We start from the raw sequence: 26,170 nt of genomic DNA on the forward strand, positions 1-26,170 counted from the left end.
GGCCAGGAGGCGCGGGGGGGCAGGACTCGGGGTGGCCCGGGTGGCCGATTGGGCCGGTGGGATGCTGAGTTCGCCTCGCCAGCGGCGGATCGAGCTCAGCGTCTGTGCCATGGCTGTGCTGCGGCACAAAAGGGGCCTCTGGGGCAGTGAGCTCACGTCCCACCGCGGACCATCAAAAGCAGGGGAGCTGGGTGCCTGTCCGCTCAGGCACCAGGCCTTTCAGAAGCCTCCGGCGGGGCGGAGGCTTCCGAAAGGCCTGGTGCACCAGCGGATAGACACCCAGCTCCCCCGTGATCGAAAGCGAAAGCGTGTAGGGGACCCTACATGTGCATGATTCAATTATGCACTGGGCCTCTAGTGGGAATATAAACTGGTAAAGCCATTTTACAAAAACAGTTTGTCATTAGCTAGAAAAGTGATGATGCACATACTTGGGTTAAGGGGAAAGTTGAATTTTTAAAATTCCATATATTTTTAATGGATGGCAGCGAAAGAGAAAAGGACCATATAAAAAAGCAAATAAAAAAACTATAAAATAAGATGGAGGAATTAAATCCAAATATATCATAAATGACATTAAGCATACAATTCAAATTTAAATGTTAAATTTATCAATAAAGATTGTCATGTTGTATGTACAAGAAGTTTTCAGCTATATGCTCTTCACAAGAAACATCTAAATGATTAACATAAATATATAAAATTTTTAATAACAAAAAAAAATGTTCCAGATAAAAATCTCTCAAAGAAAATCTGGTGTAGCTATATTAATATCAGACAAAAATAGATGTTAAGGCAAAAAGAATGATCAGATTCACTACATAATCATACAATTTTTATTTAAAAGAAGGATCTAACATTTCCAAAGATGTTTCCTCCTGATAACACAGTTCCTGTGGCAGACAAGCCAGCTCTTCACCAGTCATGCGACTGCAGTTGGACTATATTTCCAAGCCTCCCATATTGGGTGAGACCATTAGACTATATTTCACCAAAAGCTCCTGACTGTTTCATTTCCATGCCAAGGGGATAGTCCTACACACATGTAATCATTTATTTAGTAATCCACATTTATTCAATGCTGATTATGATTATTAGAGATACTTAGATATTAAGACAAAGTCCCAACTATCAAAGAGTTTCAGAATTCTGGGGAGACATATATAGAAATAAGCAAATCCAGCACAATAGTAATTGCTCTCAAGTATTGAACATATGTGCAGAGGACTATAGGAACCAAGAGAAAGAAGTGCTAGGTTTACCTGGAGAAGTCAGGCATGGCTTTACATCATAGAGGAACTGACATTTAAGCTACTTAATGAAAACCGATACAATGAAGAGCCGGAGAAGCCAACACAAAGGCATGGGGGTCTATGGCTAGCTAGTTTGGGAAGTACACATAAATCTGTATGCCCAGAGCACTTGACCCATGCAGAGAAATGATTTCTGACCCAGCACAGTGGCAAAGAGTAAGCAGAGGAGAGCCTGTGTTCTAGCAGAATTAAAGAAGCAAACGGAAATGAATGACTTACTGGGAAGTAAGGAAGAAGGCCGCATGCAGGGTTACTCACAGTAGAATGGAGTGGCATTATCTGAAAAGGAGATTAGAAAAGTACATTATGAAGTAATTGTGTCTGAATTTAAGGAGCATGGTTTAACTGAGGGTGATTTGTGCACATTTGGTAGCTGGGGCAGTGGGCTTTCATAAATTTGTCTGGAGAATGTTTAAAATAAAAAATAAAATGCCAACAGTAGGCTAGTTTACCCAAATGTTTAGCCATCTGGTGCTAAGTACCAGGAGAATCTGAGGGTCTAAATCAGAGGGTGGCCAATATTCTAATTATTTATAAAATCCTCCGCAGTAAACTGATGAGCTGACTGGGGAAGTGAAGCTTTTCTAGACCTTTGCTACCAGATTCTTTGGGGGCATGTAAATCTTTTCTCGCAGAATAACAATCTGGGCCAAGGAAAAAGAAACAAGAAAATCCACTTGGTGTGTAATTACTTTTGCTTAAGACCCAGTAGAGCAGAACTGCCTATTGTATGCAGACTATTTGTATGCAGAAACTTCCCAATTGAACCTGGAAGATGTACAGTGCAAGCTCCTCCTGCTCCAGACACACGGTGTTCGTTTCCTTGGTGCAAAAGTGCCAGAACTATTTTACATGGGGGGGGGGGGGGGGAAGAACTAGCCTATCAGGGGCCTCAATTTACAGCTCTGACACCTGAGCAAGCTTGACATATAAATACTTAAATATTTTAAATAAGCCTCATTTTATTTTTGAACAGTTCTGCTGTCAGAAGAGAGAAGCAATGGCCCCCAGGAGCAATGACAACCAGGAGCAGGTACCTGCCAAGTTCCTTGAGCTCGCTGCGTTCTTAACGTCTCCAGGGCTGGTAGGCCTGTCTCTCTTGGAACCTAACTCCGCAGCTTTTGTGTTAGGAGCTGCTTTCCAACTCTGAGCATTTTGTTTTCAGACTGGGCCCGGAAACTGGGCAAGGTCACACTGGGTCCGACTAAAACACCAGCCAGGTCCAGGATCAAAGTGGGTCTTACTTAGAAACCGGACTAAATCCTAGGTCAGACAAGGCTGACTTAAGCAGGATGGGGTCTAGCGTGAGGCCTCAGGTGAATAAAATTTTGTTTGCCAGCTGAGAATAATCAGCCTTACCTTTGGAAAGTTAACCTTACCAAAGATAATCTTGAATTACAGTAACCGCTGTGGAGAATTTTTAACCTCGATAACCTCATCCATTTATGAGGCATCCTAGAGAAAAAGGGGTCTCAGCCATGCACTAACCATCAAGGGCAGAGGGGAAATTATTTTTTCTCCCCTACAGTTTCTGATGGTTAGGATGAGACCCACTCACTCTAGAGCCTGCAGACAGAATCCTGGGAACAATGTGAGGACTCTTACAAAGTTAGCTCTCCCAGGTCTTCATCTGTGGTTGTTGGTAGAGAAAAGTAAAATTTCACGTTGTCCCTTTCTTTCCAAATTCAGAGTGGTAGGCAAAAAAACACTTGTGAACTGGACTCATGAATTTGTGTTTGGATACCTGTTGCTTGTCTATCCTTTCTTTCCCAGGGACAACTACTTCCTTCTTGTTTGTAGCATTTAGTGTCCTGAGAATTTGGCTTGGCAACCGTCAGGTTGGGGACTGCAAAAATATGGCTGGACAGAAATGTGAGTTGCACCCCATTTGCAACTAAGGTCCTACCAACTATTGCCAGCTCTCAGGGGAATTGTGTTTCTTTGGGCTATCGTTGTGAGTGGCTCTGGACCTTGGGAGGGTAGTATCTTTTGCACCCTCTTTGGGACACCTCTTGTGTCCCTAGGATTGTGTAATACTGCCAGAAGTATTTACTGTTTGTCCCAGCTAAAACCTGACACAGTGTTCAAAAGAATTTTTTTAAGTAACTCTATGGTCAGAAGTTGGCCAAATTGGAAGATAATATTCCGAGCCTGATAGGAACTCTTTGTTTTAAGCCTTGGAGTGCCCAGCTCAGGTGAATGGGGAGGTTGTGCCAATGAACCTTATAAGACACCTACCATGTAAGACCACTCTACTAAGCCCAGGAGATGTAGCCATTCTATATAATACAAAATAAAGATAAGGAGGCAGCCACAATGAGGAGGGAAAAAAAATGTGTCCCAAATGAAAGACTAGAACAAAACTCCAGAAAAAATAACTTAACAAAATGGAGATATGAAATTTACTAGATGCAGAGTTCAAAACTGGTTATAAGTATGCTCAATGAACTTAGTGGAATTTAAACAAAGAGATAGGGAACATAAAAATGGAACTAGAAAACACAAAAAAGAAATCAAGCATACACTAATTGAAATCAAGAATACATTACAGAAAATCAACAGTGGAGTAGATGAAGCAGAGAATTAAATCAGAGATTGGGAAGATAACAAAGCAGAAAATATCTAATCAGAATAGCAAAAAGGAAAGAAGAAAAAAAGAACAACAAAGAATAGCAAAAAATAAAAGAATACAAAAAATAAGCATAGTATAGGAGCCTTTGGGATAACTTTAAGTGTATTAATATTTGCATATTGGGGATGCTGGAAAGAGAAGAGAGAGAACAAGAAATTGAAAACCTATTTGAAAAGATAATGACAAAAAACTTCCCTAACTTGGTGAAGGAAACAGACATACAAATCTAGGAAGCACAGAAATCCTCAAACAAGATGAACCCAAACAGGCCCATCCAAGATACACCATAATTAAAATGCCAAAGATTAAAGACAAAGAGAGAATCTTAAAAGCGGTAAGAGAAAAGCAGTTAGTTATCTAGTTATCTATAAGGGAGCTCCCATAGACTATTAGCTGATTTCTCAACAGAAACTTTGCAAGCCAGAGGGATTAGCAAGAAATACTCAAAGTGATGAAAAGCAAGAACCTACAACCAAGATTACTCTACCCAGCAAAACTATCATTTATAATCAAAGGACAGATAAATAGCTTCCCAGACAAAAAAAAAGCTAAGGGAGTCCATCACCATCAAACCAGTATTACAATAAATGTTAAAGGGTCTTCAAAAAGAAGAAGGAAAAAAAATTAAAATATGAATAATAAAATGGTAATAAATACATATCTATCAACAATTACTTTAAATGCAAATGTTTACATGTTCCAATCAATGTGGCACAAGACATGTTTATTGATAGTCACAAATATCTTTAGTTCCTTTGTAATAATAAGCCAAAAGTAGATAAACTTTTGTTTAATAATTAATGTTTCAGTATTTTGTCTTATGTGGAAATGATCTAGATCAAGCATGTCAAACTCAAAGGCTAACATGGGCCAAATAAACAAGATTTAAGTTTATGTGGGCTACAAAAAAACAATAGCTAAATTTTCATAGAAACGTATGTTTATTTTGATAGAGACATACTGAATACAAAGGGCTAAAATAAATGAGAAATCGTTAACATAATAGAACATCTTAATAAAAACTAATAATTTTTCTTGAACATTAACTTACCAGACACTGAATAACTGCACAAACTAATAAGCATAATGCAAATAAACCTATTCTTCTTCTTCTCTAAAAGTGAAATAGTTCCTGTTGTGCACACCAAACAAGTCAGTCCAAGACTAATGACGTGGCAATCAGCTGCTAAAATATTCGCTGCTAATATTAGTGTGCATAAGGCGTGTAAGGGAAATGAATGCAACGTGATTATAGTAATCAGTCATTAGCTAACATTGTAGTTCATTATTAATAATTATGTATAACAGGATATTGTAAAAATTATGTTACGAAATTTTTATTAAAATGTTTCTTACATACTGTTATATTGGCTGGGCCGCAAAAATATTCATTGTGGGCCACATGTGGCCCACAGGCGATGAGTTTGACATGCTTGATCTAGATATTCAATGAATATCCATCATTTTACCTATCTAGGTATAAATTTAAGGTTTCAAGTTACCAAAACGATTTTGGAAACTATTTTTAATTAAACATACCACAAATCACAATTATTGTTGAAAAGTCCATAGATAAACTTTTATCTTACATCTATTTAATTCACTTACTATGAAGAATATACTTCTAGAAATTATTAAATGTATTCATAAATTTGCCAATCCACAGAATGCTAGTTTAACAGTCCACAATTACTTACTTCTTAGTTTTCGCTAGCAATAAAAGATTTTAAAGGTTAAGAATTCTAATCATTATACATAATTATAGCTACTTAGAAATAATAAGAGTCAAGCACACAGTTGTTTTATTCTGAAGCTTTTGCAAAAGAGAGATTCATGAAAAGGACCCTACTGAGTACTGTTGACAACTGAAACCGCTATCAAATTACAAGGTGTCAAAACTTGGGTACATATTTCACAACTAAAGAGGCTCCATCGGACATCTGGTCCTGTGTAAACACTGGAATCTCAAAATCAAAATGTCTAGGAAGAGAAGTAGCCAACCTGAGGAAGACAACTTCTTCCCAAGGCATCAGATCAAGAACATTTCTTTTCACTTCTCTTTCCCTCCCTGACCATTCTTTTCCTAATTCTTACACCATAAAAGTCTTTATGATTCTATTGTTCACCTTTTGTCTTGCTCTAGCTAGAAAGATAATGCCACTGTTCTCATATGTTAGGCTATTGCAAGGGAGGCTAATCCAACTTCCAAATGACTTTGCCATGTTGCTAGTGATCCTGTAGTTCTGCCCATCACAAACTTCTCCCTGATTTCCAATGCCTGTTTCTCTTAAACAAATTCATTCCCCTCTCTATCATGTCATGCTCCCTAACCCTGGGTGTCCATGTCCCTGTCTCTGACTAACAACCCCAAACCAGGAATGTGTCAAGACTCTCTACAGAAGAAAGGACACAAGGCAGGGGAACCAGAATAAAACCACCTGCACAGTCTGCGGACCCTTACATTTTACTGCCTTCCATGGCTGTCACCTTTCCAGTCCCGAGCCACAGACTCAAAAGGGAATTACCAGGAAGCATTCATGATTCAAAATTCACTTCCTTTGGCAGATCCCTACTCCTCTGACTTGGAGTAAGTACAATGAGATCAGGAACCTCGTTTTAACTCTTGAAAATACTGCAGAATCTGTTGCTACAGCAGTCGCTTACCAACAAAACAAAAATCCCTGGACTCTGGCAGAAGTTGTTCTTGCTAATAGGATAACCCTTGATTGTCTTTTAGCTAAGCAAGGAGGTGTCTGTTCTGTGGACAACACCACCTGCTACATTTGGGTTAACACTTCTGGGAAAGATGATCCTCAGCTACATACCAGTTGGCTTAAAAAAGTGACTCCTTCACTGGGGTCTTTCTCTGACATCTTTAATTCTGATTGATTTGGGTCTTGGGGACCAAGGTTCCATAGTGCACTCTAGACATTGGGAATGATCCTGCTTATAATAACCATAGTCGTCTCCCTGGTGCACAGACTATGGTTATTATAATCTCAAAGCCTTCAAATGCGTGTTTGCAGCTGCTAACCACCAAGCAATGATCTCCCTAAATCTAGAATGTCAGAAAAGGATAGAAGAAAATTATCAACTTAAAGAATGGAAAACTAAGGTCATGGCCTGTGACCTCTGTATGGTATATAAAGATTCAGCAAAAATTGCAAGCACTCCAGAGCAGGAGCTGGGAATAGAGCTAATGCCTTACATTTTTATCAAGTCTTTCAGGCTGAGAGTCTGATGAAAAGAATTAAAAAAAAAAAAAAAAAAAAAGACAACAGGCCCAAAATGGAGTTGCTTATGCTAAGCCACACGTCACCAAACTGAGACTTAACTTAATTATAGTTTTAGTTCTCTCAGAAATAGAATCCTAAACCAATCAGTCAAGAATCACCTGATCAGCACTAGTAAGTTATCTGCCTAATAAAACCCTTCATTTTCTAAAGAAAAATAACCTTGCAGTAACCAACCCATGTTTTTACCAGGTTTGACTTCCTTGTTCTGCTCCCTTCTGCCTATAAAGTCTTCCATTCTGTATAGCTCTTCAGAGCTTCTTTCTCTCAGCTAAATGGAATGCTGCTCAATTCGAATGAATTTTTGTTTTTCTTTTAACAACACACACACACACACACACACACACACACACATACCCCTCACCACCAGCAGCCTGGGGCTTCAAAGTTGTTGTGTGTTTTTTCTTCTTGTTTGCTTGTTTGTTTTTGGAGCTTCAAGTGTGTAATGACTGACTGTATTCTTCTTTTTATGTCCACCATTCCCTGTGGGAGGCCCTTACTCCATGGTAAAAGTGGTATCCTGCTGTGGATAGTCCCAGGGTGGTTCCCTACCACTAGTTGATGTTCTCTTCACTTACTCATTGCATATGCCTTCTGTTTCCTAGCTCAATAGGACCTCTATGACAATGTTGCCTAAGAGAAGAAACTGAAACTGAGCTGAGCTAGTTCCCCCATTAAACCCTAATCCCCACCCACAGATTGGCATGGCTTTGTTTCTTGACTAGCCAGTATATAGAAACTTCTGACTCCAAGGGGATGAGACACAGAATAGGAATGTTTTGATGAATGTACAAGTAAAATCACTGTGCTGTGTGCCCACGGTGGTGAGCATGGAGCAGCTGGGGACAGCAGGAAAAGCAGCAGCTGGGATTAGGGACTTTCCAAAAGAGAATGGGGAAAGTAGAAAACCATCCATACAGGATACCAAAGAGAGGAATTAATTAATTAATCCACCACTTTTCAGTTTTCCCTGGGGATAATTCTACTTACCCCTTAATATCCTGTAATTTTTTTAGTTCAATATTCAGTGACTTAAATTAATACAAACTATTGCGCTTTTTTAAAACTATTTTTCTTTAATTTTTTCTGAAACTAAGAACTTAATGCCTGTTTTTTTGTTTTTGTTATATGTATTTCAGAAGTAAAGACCCAAACAAAATTCATATTCTCCCTATTGGGAGTTTCCAAGATTAATATTCCTATATACAAAAATAAACTAGGATACAGGTAGGTATCAGCACATTACATTTCATATCTGGCAACACAGTTTCCTTTCAACTTGCAACTTATGCCATCTAGTGACGTAATCTGGTTTTACAATTTGACAATTCCAACAAGTAGACTGATTTCACCTCTGAAAAAGACAACTTGTAATTATTGGTTTCCTACTTAAATTAATGATTCTAAAAAATTGTATCATATTATGCGATTATGTGTTAAAAGTATTCTAGCCCTGGCTGGTTTGGCTCAGTGGATAGAGCGTCAGCCTGCAGACTGAAGGATCCCAGGTTTGATTCTGCTTGGGGCACGTGCCTGGGTTGTAGGCTCGACCCCCAGTGGGAAGTGTGCGGGAAGCGGCCAATCAATGATACATACAGATAAATGCGTGCAGAAACATGACCAGTGAAACACAGGAATCCCTAAGAGTTTCCCTATAAATCACCCACTTCTTCTTAAGAAGCTCACCGAGCAGTAAAAAGAGAAATCATAACAATAATTTAAAAGATTTATTGCCTTTACTATGTACCATCATTTCCTAGCCCAACCACCTCCATGAGCAACACACTCAAGGGGTGAACTCAACAGGTACCAGAGTCCCACTGAAAGGAGGCCTGCTTCGTGGAGTTGGCCACTGCATAGCAGGTCCCCTGCTATAGTTGCAGCTAGCTCTCATAGCCAATTGGCCTGGGATCAGTCCCTCCCACTGATGTGCCAACAGCAATCAAGGCTTAACTACAGCAGGAGGGTGCACTGCATGCAGCCCACAAGAGGGCTGCACCTGGAGCACCTAACTTGAGTGACCAAAGAGGCTGTGCCACTGGGCGCTACAGGACACCCACTACATAAGACCACTCTACCAAGACTAGATGTAGCAGCTCTATCTAATACATAGAAACAAACACAGGGAGGCTGCCAAAATCTGGAGACAAAGAAATATGCCCCAAAGGAAAGAACAGAACAAAACTCCAGAAAAATAACAAATGAAGGCAAGCAGCCTACCAGATGCAGAGTTCAGAACAGTGGCTGTAAGAATGCTCAAAGAATTTAGGGGAAGAATCAATGACCTTATTGAGAACTTCAACAAAAAGATAGGAAACATAAAAATGGAGATAGAAAACAAAAAAGAACCAGTCAAAAATGAAAAATACAATAACAGTAATGCATTACAAGGAATCAATAGTAGAGTAGATGAAGCAGAGGATCAAATCAGCGATTTGGAAGATAAGAAAGAACAGTGAAGAGAAAAAGAAAAATCGGTCCTAGCCAATTTGGCTCAGTGGATAGAGCGTCGGTCTGTGGACTGAAGGGTACCGGGTTCGATTCCAGCCAAGGGCACATGCCCAGGTTGCAGGTTCTATCCCCATTAGGGAGCATGCACGAGGCAGCTGATCCATGATTCTCTCTCATCATTGATGTTTTTTTTTTCTCTCTCCCTCTCTCCCTTCCTCTCTGAAATCAATAAAAATATATTTAAAAGAAAGAAAGAAGGAAAGAAAGAAAGAAAGGAAGGAAGGAAGGAAGGAAGGAAGGAAGGAAGGAAGGAAGGAAGAAAGAAAGAAAGAAAGAAAGAAAGAAAGAAAGAAAGAAAGAAAGAAAGAAAGAAAGAAAGAAAGAAAGAAAGAAAGAAAAAGAAAAATCCCCCCAAAATGAGGATAGTTTAAGGAGCCTTTAGGACAACTTCTAGCATCCCAACATTCACATCATCAGGAGAGAGAGCAAGGAATTGAAAACCTATTTGAAAAAGTAATGACAGAAAACTTCCCTAACTTAGTGAAGGAAATAGACAAGTCCAAGAAGCACAAAGAATCCCAAACAAAATTCACCCAAACAGGCCCACACCAAGACACACCATAATTGAAATGCCAAAGATTAAAGACAAAAAGAGAATCTTAAAAGCAGTAAGATGAAAGCGGTTAGTCACCTATGAGGGAGATGCCTTTTACTGTCAGTTGATTTCTCAACAGAAACTTTGCAGGTCAGAAGGGATTGGCAAGAAATATTCAAAATGATGAAAAACAAGGACCTACAACCAAGATTACTCTATCCAGCAAAACTCTCATTTAGAATAGACAGACAGATAAAGTGCTTCCCAGAAAATAAAGAGCTAAAAGAGTTCATCACCACCAAACCAGTATTGCAAGAAATGTTAAAAGATCTTCTTTAGCCGAAACCGGTTTGGCTCAGTGGATAGAGCGTCGGCCTGCGGACTCAAGGGTCCCAGGTTCGATTCTGGTCAAGGGCATGTACCTTGGTTGCAGGCACATCCCCGGTGGGGGGGGGGGAGGGTGCAGGAGGCAGCTGATTGATGTTTCTCTCTCATCGATGTTTCTGGCTCTCCATCCCTCTCTCTTCCTCTCTGTAAAAAATCAATAAAATATATTTTTAAAAAAGATCTTCTTTAAAGAAAAATGAAAAGAAATAAAAAATATGAATAATAAAATAAAAATACACACATCAACAATTACTTTAAGTGCAAATAGATTAAATGTTCTAATCAAAAGGCATATAGTGGCTAAATGGAAAACAAAATAAGACCTTATATATGTTGTCTACAAGAGACTCACTTCAGATCAAAAGACACACACAGACTGAAAGTAAAGGGATAGAAAAATATATTTCATGAAAATGGAAATAACAACAACAAAAAAGCTCTGGTAGCAGTACTTATATCAGATGAAATAGACTTTAAAACAAAGGCTATAACAAGGGTCAAGAAGGGCCCAGCACTCTAGCCAGTTTGGCTCAGTTGATAGAGCATCAGCCTGTGGACTGAAGGGTCTAGGGTTCAATTCCGGCCAAGGGCATGCAGGCTCAATGCCCAGTGGGGGGCATGCAGGAGCCAGCCAATCAATGATTCTCTCTCATCATTGATGTTTCTATCTCTTTCTCTGCCTCTCCCTTCCTCTCTGAAATCAATATATTTTTTTTAAAAAGTAGGGCCCAGCAATTCCACCTCTGAGTATTTATTTGAAGAAACCAAAAACACTAAATCAAAAAGACATACGCATTTATATTTTCACTGCAGTATTATTTACAACTAGAGGCCCAATGCAAGAAATTCATGCAAAAGTAGGCCCTTGCAGCCCCGGCTACCTTGTGGCCCTGCAGCCCTCCCCCCCACCCACTGGTTGTTCTGGAAGGTCATCCGGAATTTCTTTCCAGAAGGTCATTCTGCTGTTCATTCTAATTAGCATATTAGCTCTTTATTATATAGGATAGCCAAGATATGATAGCAACCTAACTGCTCATCAATACATGAATGAATAAAGAAGTGGTACATGCAAACAATGGAATATGACTCAGCCATAAAAAAAATAAATAAATAAAATAAAGCCAAAACTGGTTTGGCTCAGTGGATAGAGCGTCGGCCTGCGGACTGAAGGGTCCCAGGTTCGATTCCCGTCAAGGGCACGTACCTTGGTTGCGGGCACATCCCCGGTGGGGGGTGTGCAGGAGGCAGCTGGTTGATGTTTCTCCCTCATTGATGTTTCTACCTCTTTATCCCTCTCCCTTCCTCTCTGTAAAAAAATCAATAAAATATATTTTTTTTAAAAAGAAATCTTGCCATCTGCAACATTAATGGAACTAGAAAATATTGTGCTGAGTGAAATAAGTCAGGGAACGACAAAGGCCATGTGATTTCACTTATATATGGAGTCTAAAAAACAAAATAAATGGACAAGCAGAATAGAAACAGACTCATATACAGAAAACATTTTGACAGTTGTCAGATGGGAGGGAGATTGAGGGCTGGGTGTAAAAGGTGAAAGAAAAAGAAAACTCATTAGATGGTGTGCTCTTAACTAGATATCTTTGTACTAACCAGATTTCTAAAGAGTATGCTGCTTGTGTGCACATTCTGACCACTTCCACTCTCTCTGAAGGTCTGTCATAGAAGAAGCAAACAAAAGGATGCCTCAGCCATTGTAAGAATGAAAATGTTTTGTTTCTACTGCTCTAGGCAACAAGATTGCATTGTATATTCAGCAAACTCTATCTAGAGGCCTTGATTTTCATAATATTTTAAGGTATTGTGGTCTTTTCAAAGGCCATCACTGCATGCTGGAAATATATTTTAAGTCATCAAAAAACTGTTATTATAAACCTAGTCTTTTAAATTAACAATTCTGGGAGAAATAAACATTCTCCAGCCTGATTTTAGTTTCTGAGAAATTAGCTTTAGAAAGTCACCACCTTAATAATTTGTAATATCTATCTCAGTTCTTTCCTGAAGAATCAAGTGAATGAGCAGGAGGCTGGAAGGGGTATGGAAGAAACGGGGGGAAAGGTATTGAGACAAATTTGAAGATGAAAACTTTACACTTGTCTAAATATAATTTAATTTTCTTCATCAAGTATATAGACATACCCAGATCCTCTGTTGCATAGCTCCTATGAAAAAATATGGGTTGGAGGTGTTAGCAACTCTTTATCTGTGCTTTCAGTCTCATGTGTAAGAAGTTTATCTTATATAGAATTAAGTCTGGTCCAATTCTTAAAGTCAAGATCAATTATTAGTGATAGGTTTTTCAGTTAAATAAAAATATCCTCTTTAGATATATACATTTATCTGTTTTCTAAAACCATATGTAAAAAGAGTAAATATCATATAAAGCTTAAAAAATTATAGTAATCTGCAAATAAGCTTAAAAATCTCTAGAGATTATTTACTCCAAATCATGTGATTTCAAGGAGGAAAAAACAGAAGTTCAAAGAGGTTTCGATTTTTTTAGAGCCATAGAGGTGATTATAAGTAGAGCTGGGATTACATCGCAGGCTCTGATTCTTCTTCCAGGACTCTCCGTTCACTGCCTCTTTCATATCACATCTGCATAATCAGGTATTCCCAGGAGTGATGGTTATTACAAATGCCAATATTGATTAACCACATTCTCAGTATTTCCTAAGTGAATATAGATTTCAACACTATGATTACTACAAAGTGATAAAACTAGCTTTCCTTTTTAGCATAGTGATACTTAGACTAAATTGGAAGAAATACTTGTCTGTATTTATAAAAATCTAAGTTATGAATATTTTGCTTAGAACAGTGATGGGCAACCTTTTGAGCTTGGTGTGTCAAACTTCGCCAAAAAACTGAGCATAACTCGGGTAGTGTGTCACTTTGAGGAAAAAACTAACTCCAAGACTCTAGTCGCAAATGTTTCATCCTCAGGAGCAGCAAATGTTTCATCCTCGGCATGCGGCCGCGTGTCATCAGAAATGGCTACGCGTGTCAGTGCTGACACGCGTGTCATAGGTTCGCCATCACTGGCTTAGAACATATTTCATTCCACAGAGTACTTAGGGCTGATTATAGAAGTGCAATTGTTAAATATAAATAAAAATTTATCATCAGAACAACAGAGAAATATAAGTTGGAAGGGGCAGTTACAGACTGTGGTGTCATGAGGGCTGGGTGGTGTGGAAGAATTAGGATATCTATGATGATCAAATTTATGATGGTTGTTCAGTTATCAGATTGAGGCAAAGCTGCCTGAATGCCAAAATGAAAAGAAAGCATGGTCAGTTACACATTGGACATTACCCACTAAAAGAAAATATTCTAGTTTCCCAGGAAAAGTGAACATTTCCTACGTCTCATGCTAAAATGAACTTCTCTGCATGCTCTCTCTCCCCCTTTTTCCCTCAGGTTCATTCTTTGCTCTCTTTCTCCTGAGCTCCAAGGGCCCTTCTTTTGCCTCTGTAACTTGCTTCCTGAGTCTATGCAGCCCATCTGGCTCACTGCTCCTACCTCTGTGACTTTAGAAATTTATTAAGCCAGAAAGATTAATTAATTTAATTAACTTCTCTCAGAGGTCATAGAGCTCATCTATACCAACGAACGGCTAAGGTTGTCTATACATTTGTCATTTTTTAGGTAATTAGTAATAATTAAATTAAATTTGTAATGTTAATAAATGTCAAATATATAAAATCTAAAAACAAGTGCTTCTCATGGAAGAGTGGGGAATTTCGGAGGAAAGGTGAGGGGAGGGGTGTAATCAGCCAAAGACCTTGTATGTATATATGCATAACCCAAGGACACAGACAATAAGGTGGTGAGGCCTGGGGAGAGGGAGAGGGTGGGCTGGACGGGGCAAAAGGTGGGGGAAAGGGACATATGTAATACTTTCAACAAAGATTTTAAAAAATAATAAAAGAAAATAAAGAAAAATAGGTGCTTCTCAAAATATGGGTGAGGTACCAACACTATTAGAACCACTTATTGCTTGTTTAAAATGCAATTACTGAGTATCTCTCTAAATGTAAAGAATCTGAATTTCTCAAAGTGGGGTTAGGAATCTGTATTTGATAAATTCCCCAGGCATTCTAAAATTTGAGAACCACTGACCTAGGCTATCCAGAGTTTTGATGACCATGGGGATCTATGTAGTCTCCCCCGCATGACCCCATGCCTTGTGATCTAATTCTGAGTGCCCCTTTCATGTCACACAAAGTACAAGAATCTGAAATCAACCAATGGTCAGTTTTCCCTTGAGAATGTTACAGAATTTACCAGGCAACCAAAAAAATACACAGGAGTACCGGAGATACAGGAAAAACCCATTTATTTCCAGATGTTTCACATGTACTAGTACAGTGACTCAGGGGGTCAGTTCTCCAAATCCTGAGTAAACCAATATGGAGCAAGCTTTCTCTTTATACCCTTTGGTTTCTTTGTCCCCCATATATGGATCAGACTTCCAGACCTTTCATGGGCTTTGCAAAATGGGCCCGCCAGCACTGATAACCCCCTCCAGGGGTTCTATATTGTTCATGGTTTATGGCCTCTGTAAAATGGGAGTATTTAGGTAAACAAGTCTTACAAGACCAGATAATTAAAGAAGGGGCAGTGACTTGATTATAGACTAACAAGAATGTACATTAGGGATACTGACTAACTAGGTACAGAGTCAAGCTGCTGGTCTACCCCCAAAAAATGTCTTGTTTTCCTCATCAAGAAAACAGCTGATCATCAACATAGTTCAAACAATTCTTCTGTCAACTAAGATTTTGAAAAATGTTGGATGGTAGACTATTGTAGGCTGTAGAACGTAAGTTCATAAAAGCAGCAACTTTGTTTGCTTTACTATTGCATCCTGCATGTCTGGAACAGGGTTGGTCCCATAGAGGAAACTCAGTAAATATTCGTTCATTCATTCTTTGTCAAGGACCAGGAAATAAGTATTCAATGTTGTTGAACATTTATTTTAGCAATCAACTTTCTTTTAAAATTTTTTCACTTTTAGGAAATTATACCACGATTATTTGGAGACAGAATAAAATCCGTTAACCTGCCAATTTCTTTCTATTGAGAACAAGTAGAAAAATGTAGGTTAAAGCTATGATTTAATGAACATTGAACAATGATCAATAATGATTTGTAATTACCATTTAGTCATCAGCGTAACAAGGAGATTTTTCTTATTCTGTTATTAAAGTTCATTCTAAAATAGTGTGTTGCCTTAGGTAAATATCTCATTATGTTCCTGTTTTACTCTAACATTTTACAGCTACCACAAAAGACAAATTACAAGAGATCTTAGGGGTAAATAGTAAAAGAAGTATATTGCATATAAATTATTGAGGGGTTTTTTTCTCATAGTTTCTCTTTTATGTCACAACAAATAATGCTAAATTGGATGCCTACAGTTTGTCACTAAACTCCTTTTACAAAACCAATAATGACTGTTGATACTAATGTTGCTATCATTTAGTTGAAAAACATTTTGTTTTCCTGTGGATATCATATTAAAACCTCTCAGTTAAAGCAATACATAAACCATGATACTATATTACTGGATTATAAAGGTTCAAGCACATTTTAAAAGGTATTGTTACCACGTAATAATGACATCATGTCTTTGGCAGCATTTAAACATCACCACTAAAATATTCTGCAAATTACATAAGACAGCAAAAAAAATTGTTCATATGAGCTATTAAAGTGCTATCAAGTGCAAACCTGGGAAATTACAACCTCTATAAACTGATCACTGACATAATTACACTTTACATCCTAACATGCACTGGCAGTGGCCTAATTTGCAGTAACACAAGCAGTTTCATGAGACTAATAGATTAGTTGTGGCAGTAATCAAGGACAAAGGGCTAAAATCACCAGAAAGAAAACATCAGAAACTCACCAAACCCATGTCATGTGGAAAGCTCCATCATTGTAACTGTTATTGATTATTATTCAGGAAAGATTACAAACCAGAAATTAGACCAGATTATTATGATGATAAACAGCATAATTCTCTAAGAAGTTAGGACTATTTTGAAAATAGCTGGTAGAAGATGTACTGTGCCCTACCCAGTCTGGCTCAGTGGATAGAGAGCCGGCTTGCAGACTGAAGGGTCCCGGGTTCGATTCCAGTCAAGGGCAAGTACCTTGGTTGCAGGCTCCATCCCACCCAGGATGGGTCATGTGCTGGAGGCAACCAATCCATGTGTCTCTCTCACTAAATATCAATGGAAAAATATACTTGAGTGAGGATTAACAACAGCAACAAAAAGATGTACTGCTATAAGAATTGACCAATGAATCTTGACGACACACAAAGAGTTCTGGGATTTAATAAAATAAATACAAAAAGCATTGTTCTAGTTCTACCACACTCTAACAAATGAAAAGAATAATCTTTAAACTAGGTGTGGAATTGAAGATTTATCATCTTTAAGGAAATAGTCAAAGACACTTGCATTTTTCATCCACAGATATTTATCCTAATGAGATTACTGAAATGTGTCAAGGTTTTAAGAATGAAAATAACCTACACTTACCTGATTAAGGATTTTGTAAGGGTTATTATTACTCTTTTATAGAGCTCTTCAAATCACTTTTTGCATACATTATTCAATTTATCCTTCAAAGATCCCCACAGGAGCTAGGTTGGAAGTATGTTATTTCTACTTCTTACAAAAAAGGCTAAAAGGAAGAATTTTGCTAAACCTTTGAATGACTAATTCCAGTTTGCATCAGAATGATAGCTACAAATCAACCTAAAGATCCAAATCTTCTAATTTTCAGGTTTTCTACTCATATGGAAGAAATTTGGAAGATTACTGTAATTTATGAATAATTCAAGCCATAACTAATATTTATAAAACAAACAAACAAAAAGATTCAATTAGAGAGTTCATTCAGTTACAAAAACAATTCCTGGATGATTCCTGTAAATAGCACTAAAGGGAAAGAAAGTACCTAGGTCAACTATGTATCAAGTAAGTTGCCAGGCACTTTTCATGTTTTCCTTAAATTCATTTTCTTATTAGTCCTGAGGGGTGCGTATTATTATACCATTTTATGTAAACTAGCTCAGAAAGCTTCAAAAATTAAGAAGTCCAATGCTTTCTCCATGGGCCTGCTACTTCTCAAACTTATGCCCCACAGTACCCGTGACGGCAGAAGAAGAGGAGGAGCATGGACCCTGAGGTCGAGGGTCTCAACCTACCTTTCCAGTCTTATCCCTTACCGCTTCACCATCACTAGCATCCTTGTCACACCTGCACACAGTCTAGGTTACATTCCACAAGGACACATCAGGTCAACACACCAGACACTCCAGACCACTCTGACACACCATGTTCACACAGATGCTGGCCATTTCACAACTCAGAGTTTCTGACCTCCTTATTCCTTCTGCCCAATGTATTACTAGTAAAGTGTTTAACAGTAGATGTTATATTCCAAACGGCAATGTATATCTTTTACAAAGTTTTAACAAAACATACCAAATAACACTTCTATTGAAAGGAAGAAATAAGTAGGTAGCACTGTCCTCTTGTTACTCAGTCATCTCTGCTAGCCTTAGAGGAATATACATTTTCATGGAAATCACAAACATTTTCAAAAACTACAAAATAATGACAAGATTGAAAGGCTTCTCTTCTCTACTGAAATCAAAAGGCAGTTGTTTTCCTAGACTTCCATGGTTTTGTCTACCAAGATTGTTGCTCCAATAATTTCAACAATAACAACAATATTAATACAAGAGGTGATATCTTTGTGGAGGTTTGTTTCATTATGGGATTCCTCTACCCCCAAAGCAGCAAACAGTCCCCTGAATAACTGTAAAATAATCACAGTATATGAACTAGCCAAGGAGCACCACAGAGGGCTGGAGTAGACTTGGCAGCCTTCGTTTGCTCCTCAGAGCCACTTTTATGACAGTAAATGTCCAATCGGGAAGAAAAGAACAACCACCAAAACCACTAGCTCACAGGAAAAGGTGCAACAACTAGTCAAAGAATACTTACTGATTGCTGAGTGCGTGTGGCTGAACACTGTAGCCACCAACCCTGGCAAAAGGGCTTCTCTGAGGGCAGAGTGAATGGTGAACATTCGGGGCATTAACTAGCAAAATACTAAGGAGGAGAAAAAGAAAAATAGCAGCTCCCTGGGGTTAATTATAGTAGAAATATTCAGTCTCCAGCTTATGAAACTGTTCTTGGGAACCCACCTGCTGATTCCCCTCCTCCTTCTTTCAGAGGATGTAAAAGCAGCCAATCAAAAGCTGCTACAGGTGCCACCCACCTCGCCGCTAATCCATTGGAGGTTGGCAAGAGAAAATGAGATAAATTCTACCCCCTTCTCCCACCTCTGCAGGCAAGGCTAATGCTGATAATTATTTGGTCACTGGTGAGTCTAGCAGTAATTGCTACCTCCTTCTATCCTCTCATATTTGCATTTCAATTGCCTTCATCCTAATACTGAAAAGGCTCAAAGCTTTGTTTGCCTGACCTTGTGTAGATAGCATGCACTTCCTCATAATCAGTCACTACCTACCATCTGTGTCTTCCTTGAAGGATGGCTGGGTAATGTCCTCTTCTCCCAACAGATGCTCTAAAAATAATTAGGCTATTTTTATAAGCATGAGTGTTTATAATATGTACATGTAAAATATATACATATGTGCATAAATATATCTATGAATGCAATCTCATTATATGTGCCTTTTCTGGCAAGCTGTTTGGTTGGTAATAGTTCAGCTTTAAATGTTTTTATAAAACAGCATATTTTCATTTTGACTGAAGATAAGAATTAGAGTTCTATCTCTAAAAGAAGCTCTTAAATTGCAGCATATTTATATGGTAAGGCTGGGATAGCTGGGAAAGTCAAAGTGTGAGCTTCACTACAAATAGGATTTGCCAAGCACTTTCATAATATTTGAAACACTAAATTAGGCTCTTGCTGCAGCCAAGAAAATGGCAGTCTTTTCCCTTATTGGGTTTATATTCTAACAGATATTGCCATCTGCTCTTTATTCTCCTTATTTTGAACAGGATATCACAGAGACGAAACAACTTCAAGTAAATCTTTAAGATTTAAGAGTTAACTTATTCCATCCAGGGAACAAAGGAATTCGTTTTTTATTTTTAATTCACTTTTACTAGGAGATATTCTCTCACTTGCATTGGGAATCAAAAGCACATACTCTGGAAGCAGATTGGGTTTAAGTTTTTACCTAACTCTGCCATTTGATGGTTGTGGAGCATTCTTCTTACCAGGTAGTCCTCAGTTTCCTCTAAAAATAATAGCCAAACTACTTTTCAGAGTTGTGATTAAGGGTTAAATGAGTGAATTTATATAAGGATTCAGGTTCACAACAAATTCTATGTCATCATTAATCATTACCCTTCAGCTGGGAAGCCACCTAAAAGCTATGTCTTGAAATTCCAATGTTCAAGTCTACATATATTTCTATATATTTATATACATTTTCAATTACAATCACAAGCCTAATTTAAATGTGAGTTCAGCAACATTATCTGAATGCCCACTAGGTGTGTCTTTACCTGCTCCAAAACTGTTAGTTGTATCCAATAGCCAATCCCCACTTTTTCCTTACCAACATAATCCTTTCTATTTGGGGAATAGCAATACACATAAGCATTTTCCAGACTCCTATTCAGATGAAGGATTCTTGTGATACAGTCTGGCCAATGAGATATAAATGGAAGTTTTTGATTGAGACTTCTGAGAAATCTCTTTAAAGGGAGACAAATCACTGTCACATAGTTGCTTTTGCTCATCTCCTTTTTTCAAAATATATTTTTATTGATTTCAGAGAGGAAGGGAGAAGGAGAGAGAGAGAAAGAGAGAGAGAGAGAGAGAGAGAGAGAGAGAGAGAGAGAGAGAGAAACATCAATGATGAGAGTCATTGAACAGCTGCCTCCAGCAGGCCTGACACTAGGGATTAAACCCACAACCTAGGCATATGCCCTGACCAGGAATTGAACTGAGACCTTCTGGTTCATAGGTCAATGCTCAACCACTGATCCACTTTGGCCAGGCTGCTTATCTCCTTTTTTTCTGCCTGGGAAGCAGATGCAACAGCTGGAGCTCCAGCAGCCACCAAGAGACCATTCTAAAAGTCACAGTCCAAGGTTGGCTAAAAGAAAGGGTGGAAAGAGTCTGGGTCATGATTGTATAATAGACCTGCCATACAAGTCCAACTGACTTCTTTATATTAAACTAGGGGCCCAGCACGCGAAATCGCAAGAGACCCAGGACCCAGAGTCCGCAGCTTGGCAGGACCCAGAAAGAGTCCCGCGGCCGCCGCCACCACCACCACCGCGGGAGGTGGGACCCAGAAACCCACCCGCACCTCTGGTCAAGTCCTCCAGAGTCAAGTCCCCGCACACCCGCATGTGCCTGGCAGTGCACACAGGCCCGCACACCCCACGCACGCAGCCTCCTGCTGATTGGTCATTACGGCGTGATGGCATGATGACCACAGGCTTTTTATATAATAGATAGTAAGAGATAAACCCTTATCTTATTTGAACTACTCTATTTGAGCACTTGATACATGCAGCAAAATTTATATCCCTGATATATCCATTGATGTAAGTGGGGACGATAGTTCACAGACAAGATTAAGGACCATCTTGTAATGACACAGCTTGGAGATGGTAGAACTGGATTTGGAACCTAGACAGTTTGGGTTTTAATTATACACTGCATGTCTCTTAAAAGAGTACCAATGGATTAGACTTGGAAAACAAAAGTTAACTTTTTCTCCTATCTGTAACACTCTTTTCCTTGATCCACCATTCATTCCTTTGGACAACCAACAACCATCTAATGTGTTAAATGCCAAACAAAATGTGCCAGGCACTGGAGATACCACCCTAAACAAGCAGACAATATCCCTGCCCCCATAGAGCCTACATCTATGAGTGGATATATATGAAAACATAGATAATTGCAATATTGTAAGCACAGGTATGTGGGGGGTACAAGGTACCATATTTTCTCTCCCTCCCCCCAAATATTTAGTTATTAACTGTTCTAACATGCAGAAAAAATTCAGCAATAGTGAACTACTTTACTTGAATTGTTTTTTAGGTGATTTTCTCCCCAAGGGGAGTAGGATAGGCTGGACAACTTTCCATTGCGCCATCTTGATTAAACATGGGATTCCCAAGACTTTTTCCACATTTACTCTGCATTCACCCTTTCTCCTACTTATAACTGTTCTTACCCTTGACATTCAAATGTGAGCAATATCTCCCTATCCTCCTACACATGGTATTAAAAGAGCTGTTACTCTCGTACAGCTTAGTCATGCCGGTGTCTGTCCACAAGCTGCGTTGCTGTCAGGGCTGAGGCCCATTCCTCAGTCTGCTTTGTGTGGAGCTATCACCACTCCGCATGCCTCTGTCCACTCCTATGACTCCTGGATGGGGCGGCAATCGCAATGGGACAATGAGGTCTTTCCTTTTAAATCTTCAGTATTGGATCTGAGAAAAATAATTACTTCCTCTGGGTCAGAAAGCCTGAGCTTAGCAGGTCAATGGCTAAGGGGGCAATGGGAGACATCTTTAATACTTTCAACAACAAAGATAATTTTTTTAAAAAGAAAAGAAAAGAAAGCCTGAGCTTACCTTCAACCTCACCTCCTCTATGATTCACACACCTAATATGTAAAGCCTTCCTTTTTTAATCACCTCTTCAGGAAATTAAGTAAAAAGGACTTGTCTCTTTTGTTCTCACCCTCGATGTCCTTCTCTTTCCATAGAGCAATAAATCTGCTAAGATTCTGAAAAGAAAGGCAGAATGAGTTGTTAAAAATTCTGCTGCAGCCCTAGCTGATTTGGCTTAGTGATTGAAGTGTTTGCCTGCGGACTGAAGGGTCCCAGGTTCGATTCCGGTCAAGGGCACATGCCTGGGTTGTGGGCACGATCCCCAGTAGGAGGTGTGCGGGAGGTAGCTGATCAATGATTCTCTCTCATCGTTGATGTTTCTATCTCCCTCTACCTTCCTCTCTGAAGTCAATAAAAATATATATATTTTTAAAAGTCTGCTGCAACCCTAGCTGGTTTGGCACACTGGATAGCGCGCTGGCCCATGGACCTGATTGGGCAGGTGCAGGAGGCAACCAATAGATGTGTCTTTCTCACATTGATGTTTCTCTCTGTCTCTACCCCTCCCTTCCACTCTCTCCAAAAATTAATGAAAAAAATATATCCTCAGGTGAGGATTAACAAAAACATCTTATTTTACCTGGTTAATTACCCACCCACCATTGGCCGTCTGAATGTGAAACATGGAAACATGACATATCGTGAGAATATCAAATTCTACTTTGGTGGTGTTTACCAGTGATTGGAGCCACAGTGGAGCCACTTGACAAACCTAAAAGTCAGAACAGTATTCAAGTAATAGAGACAGCACAAATAACAGCAGCAATAAAATAAAGAAAATATATAGTTTTATTTTACGAGGGGTACTTGTCCTGAGTAGCTTAAAAGCATGGCACAGACTGCATTTGTTGCATGAATAATGGCCCCTTTTATCTTCCAGCTTTGTGCATCAATGGACTTCTATGCCTGCCCCACTTCTTAGCACATTATCTCTGGTCATTCCATTTGTCACTATAGTTATGTGACTCAAAGGGTAATAATCTGGTGAAACAAGAAATGTTGAGTTCTCATCCTAAGCCAATAACTTCTCTTATAACCTTGTAGAGTTATGCAAGCTCCACATTCTCATTTTTAGAATGGCAGTGACAATAACCTACCTCAGGGGTTTATGGGAAAACAGAAGGTATTTTAAATGATGACAAAACACTTCATAAACAAAAGTCTGTGAAGCGGCATTGTTCTCAGACTTGTGCTGCCTTTCCAATTACAGAAAGAGTCGGTTACTGATTGATCATTGCTGGAGCCGCAGTCCCTTCCCAGGAAGTGCAGCCACAGGGTGGAAGAGTGTCAAGATGAAATATGTATTAAAATACCCCTTTCACAAGTTTGGATATCAAAAGCTGCAATCAGATCCTTTCCTTGTCACAAAAAGGACCTGGGCTCTCTGCATCTAAATTTAACCTGGGGAAGCTTGTTAGAGGGGAATCAAGGATGAGAACATTGATTTTCTTCCTTTATCTTTGCCATGTTGAAGGAGAATCATGAATGAGCATGAAAGGAGCTGCTATCTCCCAGTCTTCGCACGTATGCTCAATGTCTGACAGTAGCAAGGTTTAGCAGGTTGAACAGAAAACACCCGTGTGAATGGCAAAATTGTGCTCATCACAAGACCCTCATTTGCTAACCCTTTTCATTTTTTCCCTTATCCCTGGTTCATTGGTGTGTCTATGGGTAGTTTTTTGCACAGTCTAGTTCTTGTTCTGCTTCAGGATGCTGGGCCTTCTCCCTATTTCCAAAATTTGGGGATAAATTTCCATTTACAAAAGCTTTACATATGGTGAACATTTACAGTTATTAGAGACAAAAGATGGTAGCAGCCATTAAACGTAACCCCCTGGAATACTCTCTGAATTTTTCTATGGTTTCTGCCTCAATGTTTCCCACTTCTCCTGGCCCTGAACTTCCTTTAGCTCCATTCCCTTCTCTCTTGATCTATAATTTCTTCAGATTGTCAAGTGAAAGCTTGGAGTAGGATGAAAAAATTAGGAGCACGGAGAACAATGGCCAACGCCTATATGTTCTTGCTTCCACGCTTGCCTACCTCCCCCTTTCATGCTCTTCTCCACAAAGCCACTAGGGGGAGACCTATTAGAACCTATTCACAGGATTGCTGGGAGGCTTAAATCACATATATAGTATGTAAAGCATTTAGAACAATGCCTGACATTTACTCAGTAAATATTAGCTATTCACAGTAGCTGAAATACTGAAAGTTTCCTATAAATGACAGCCATTGTTATTATTGGAACAATAGCCATCTCTATTCTGTTGGGGGGGGGGGGTTTCTCCATTCTTTTTTTATTAAATTTTTTGAGGTGGCATTGGTGAATAAGATTATATAGGTTTTGACAGTCTTTGTGGAGAGTCACCCTGTTTCCTGCTTCAACAGTGCTTGGATGGAACCCAGTGCTAGATCCATCTCAGCCAGCTGCCCAGTGCCCTCAGACAGTCCCAAGGCCCCTGCCACCACTCCAATGCTGCACAGCTGCCTCTCCTTAGTGGCCCACTGTAACAACGACAGGATCCACCTCGAAGGTGCACCAGAACTACCACCAGGACTCGGAGACCGCCATCAACCGCCAGATCAACCTGGCGCTCTATGCTTCCTATGTCTACCTGTGCATGTCTTACTACCTTACTATTTTGACAGTGATGATGTGGTTTTGAAGAACTTTGCCAAATATTTTCCTCACCAATCTCGTGAAGAGAGAGAGCATGCTGAGAAACTGATGAAGCTTCAGAACCAACGAGGTGATGGAATCTTCCTTCAGGATATCAAGAAACCAGACTGTGATGACTGGGAGAAGGGGATGAATGCAATGGAGAATGCATTATGCTTGGGAAAAAAGGTGTGAACCAGTCACTATTGGACTTGCACAAACTGGCCACTGACAAAAATGATCCTCATTTGTGTGACTTCATTGAGAATCATTACCTGAATGAGCAGGTGAAATCCATTAAAGAACTGGGTGACCACATAACCAACTTGCACAGATTGGAGGCCCTGAAACTGGCATGGCAGAGTATCTCTTTGACAAGCACACCCTGGTAGACAGTGATAAGAGCTAAGCCTTAGGCTGGCTTCCCAGAGCCACGGGGGTGACTTCTTAGTCACCAAAGCAGTAAGTGCATGTTGGAGTTACCTTTTCTATAACTTGTACCAAAACATCCACTTATGTCTTTCATTTGTACTATTCCTTCAAATAAAGTAATGTGGCATCCTCCCAAAAAATTATATAGGTTTCAAGTGTACATTCCTATGATACATGACCTGTATATTGCATTGTGTGACCACCATACAAAATCAAATCATCTTCCATCACCATATATTTGACCCCTTTTACTCTCTATCCCCACCCTCTTCCCTCTGGTAACCACCATACTGTTGTTTGTGACTATGCATTTTTGTATGTTTTTCTTGTTTGTTCATTTGTTGCTCTCAGTTTTATATACCACATATGAATGAAATCATAAGGTTCTTAACTTTTTATGTCTGACTTATTTCACTTAACATGATATTCCCAAGGTCCACCCATGTTGTCACAAATGGCCTCAAAAAATTAAGAATAGAGTTAACATATGATCCAGCAACTTCTCTTCTGGGTATCTACCCAAAAATATTGAAAACATTTATTTGCAAAGATAAATGCACAGCCATGTTCATTACAGCATTATTCACAGTGGCCAAGACATGGAAACAACCGAAGTGTCCTTCGATGAAGAAGGATGAAGATGTGGTACTTGTATACAATGAAATATTACTTAGTCATTTC

General features: G+C 39.2%; 1 pseudogene across 1 annotated transcript; it reads left to right on the forward strand.

Annotated features, from left to right (window-relative positions):
* Positions 1–2,313: 2,313 nt before the first annotated feature.
* LOC307092702 (ferritin heavy chain-like) lies at positions 2,314–25,466 on the forward strand (annotated as a pseudogene). The gene is made up of 2 exons: positions 2,314–2,397; positions 24,897–25,466. The product of its transcript is annotated as a ferritin heavy chain-like (transcript).
* Positions 25,467–26,170: the final 704 nt, after the last annotated feature.

This window comes from Cnephaeus nilssonii, assembly GCF_951640355.1.
Source record: "Cnephaeus nilssonii genome assembly, chromosome: 1".
NCBI lineage: Eukaryota > Metazoa > Chordata > Mammalia > Chiroptera > Vespertilionidae > Cnephaeus > Cnephaeus nilssonii.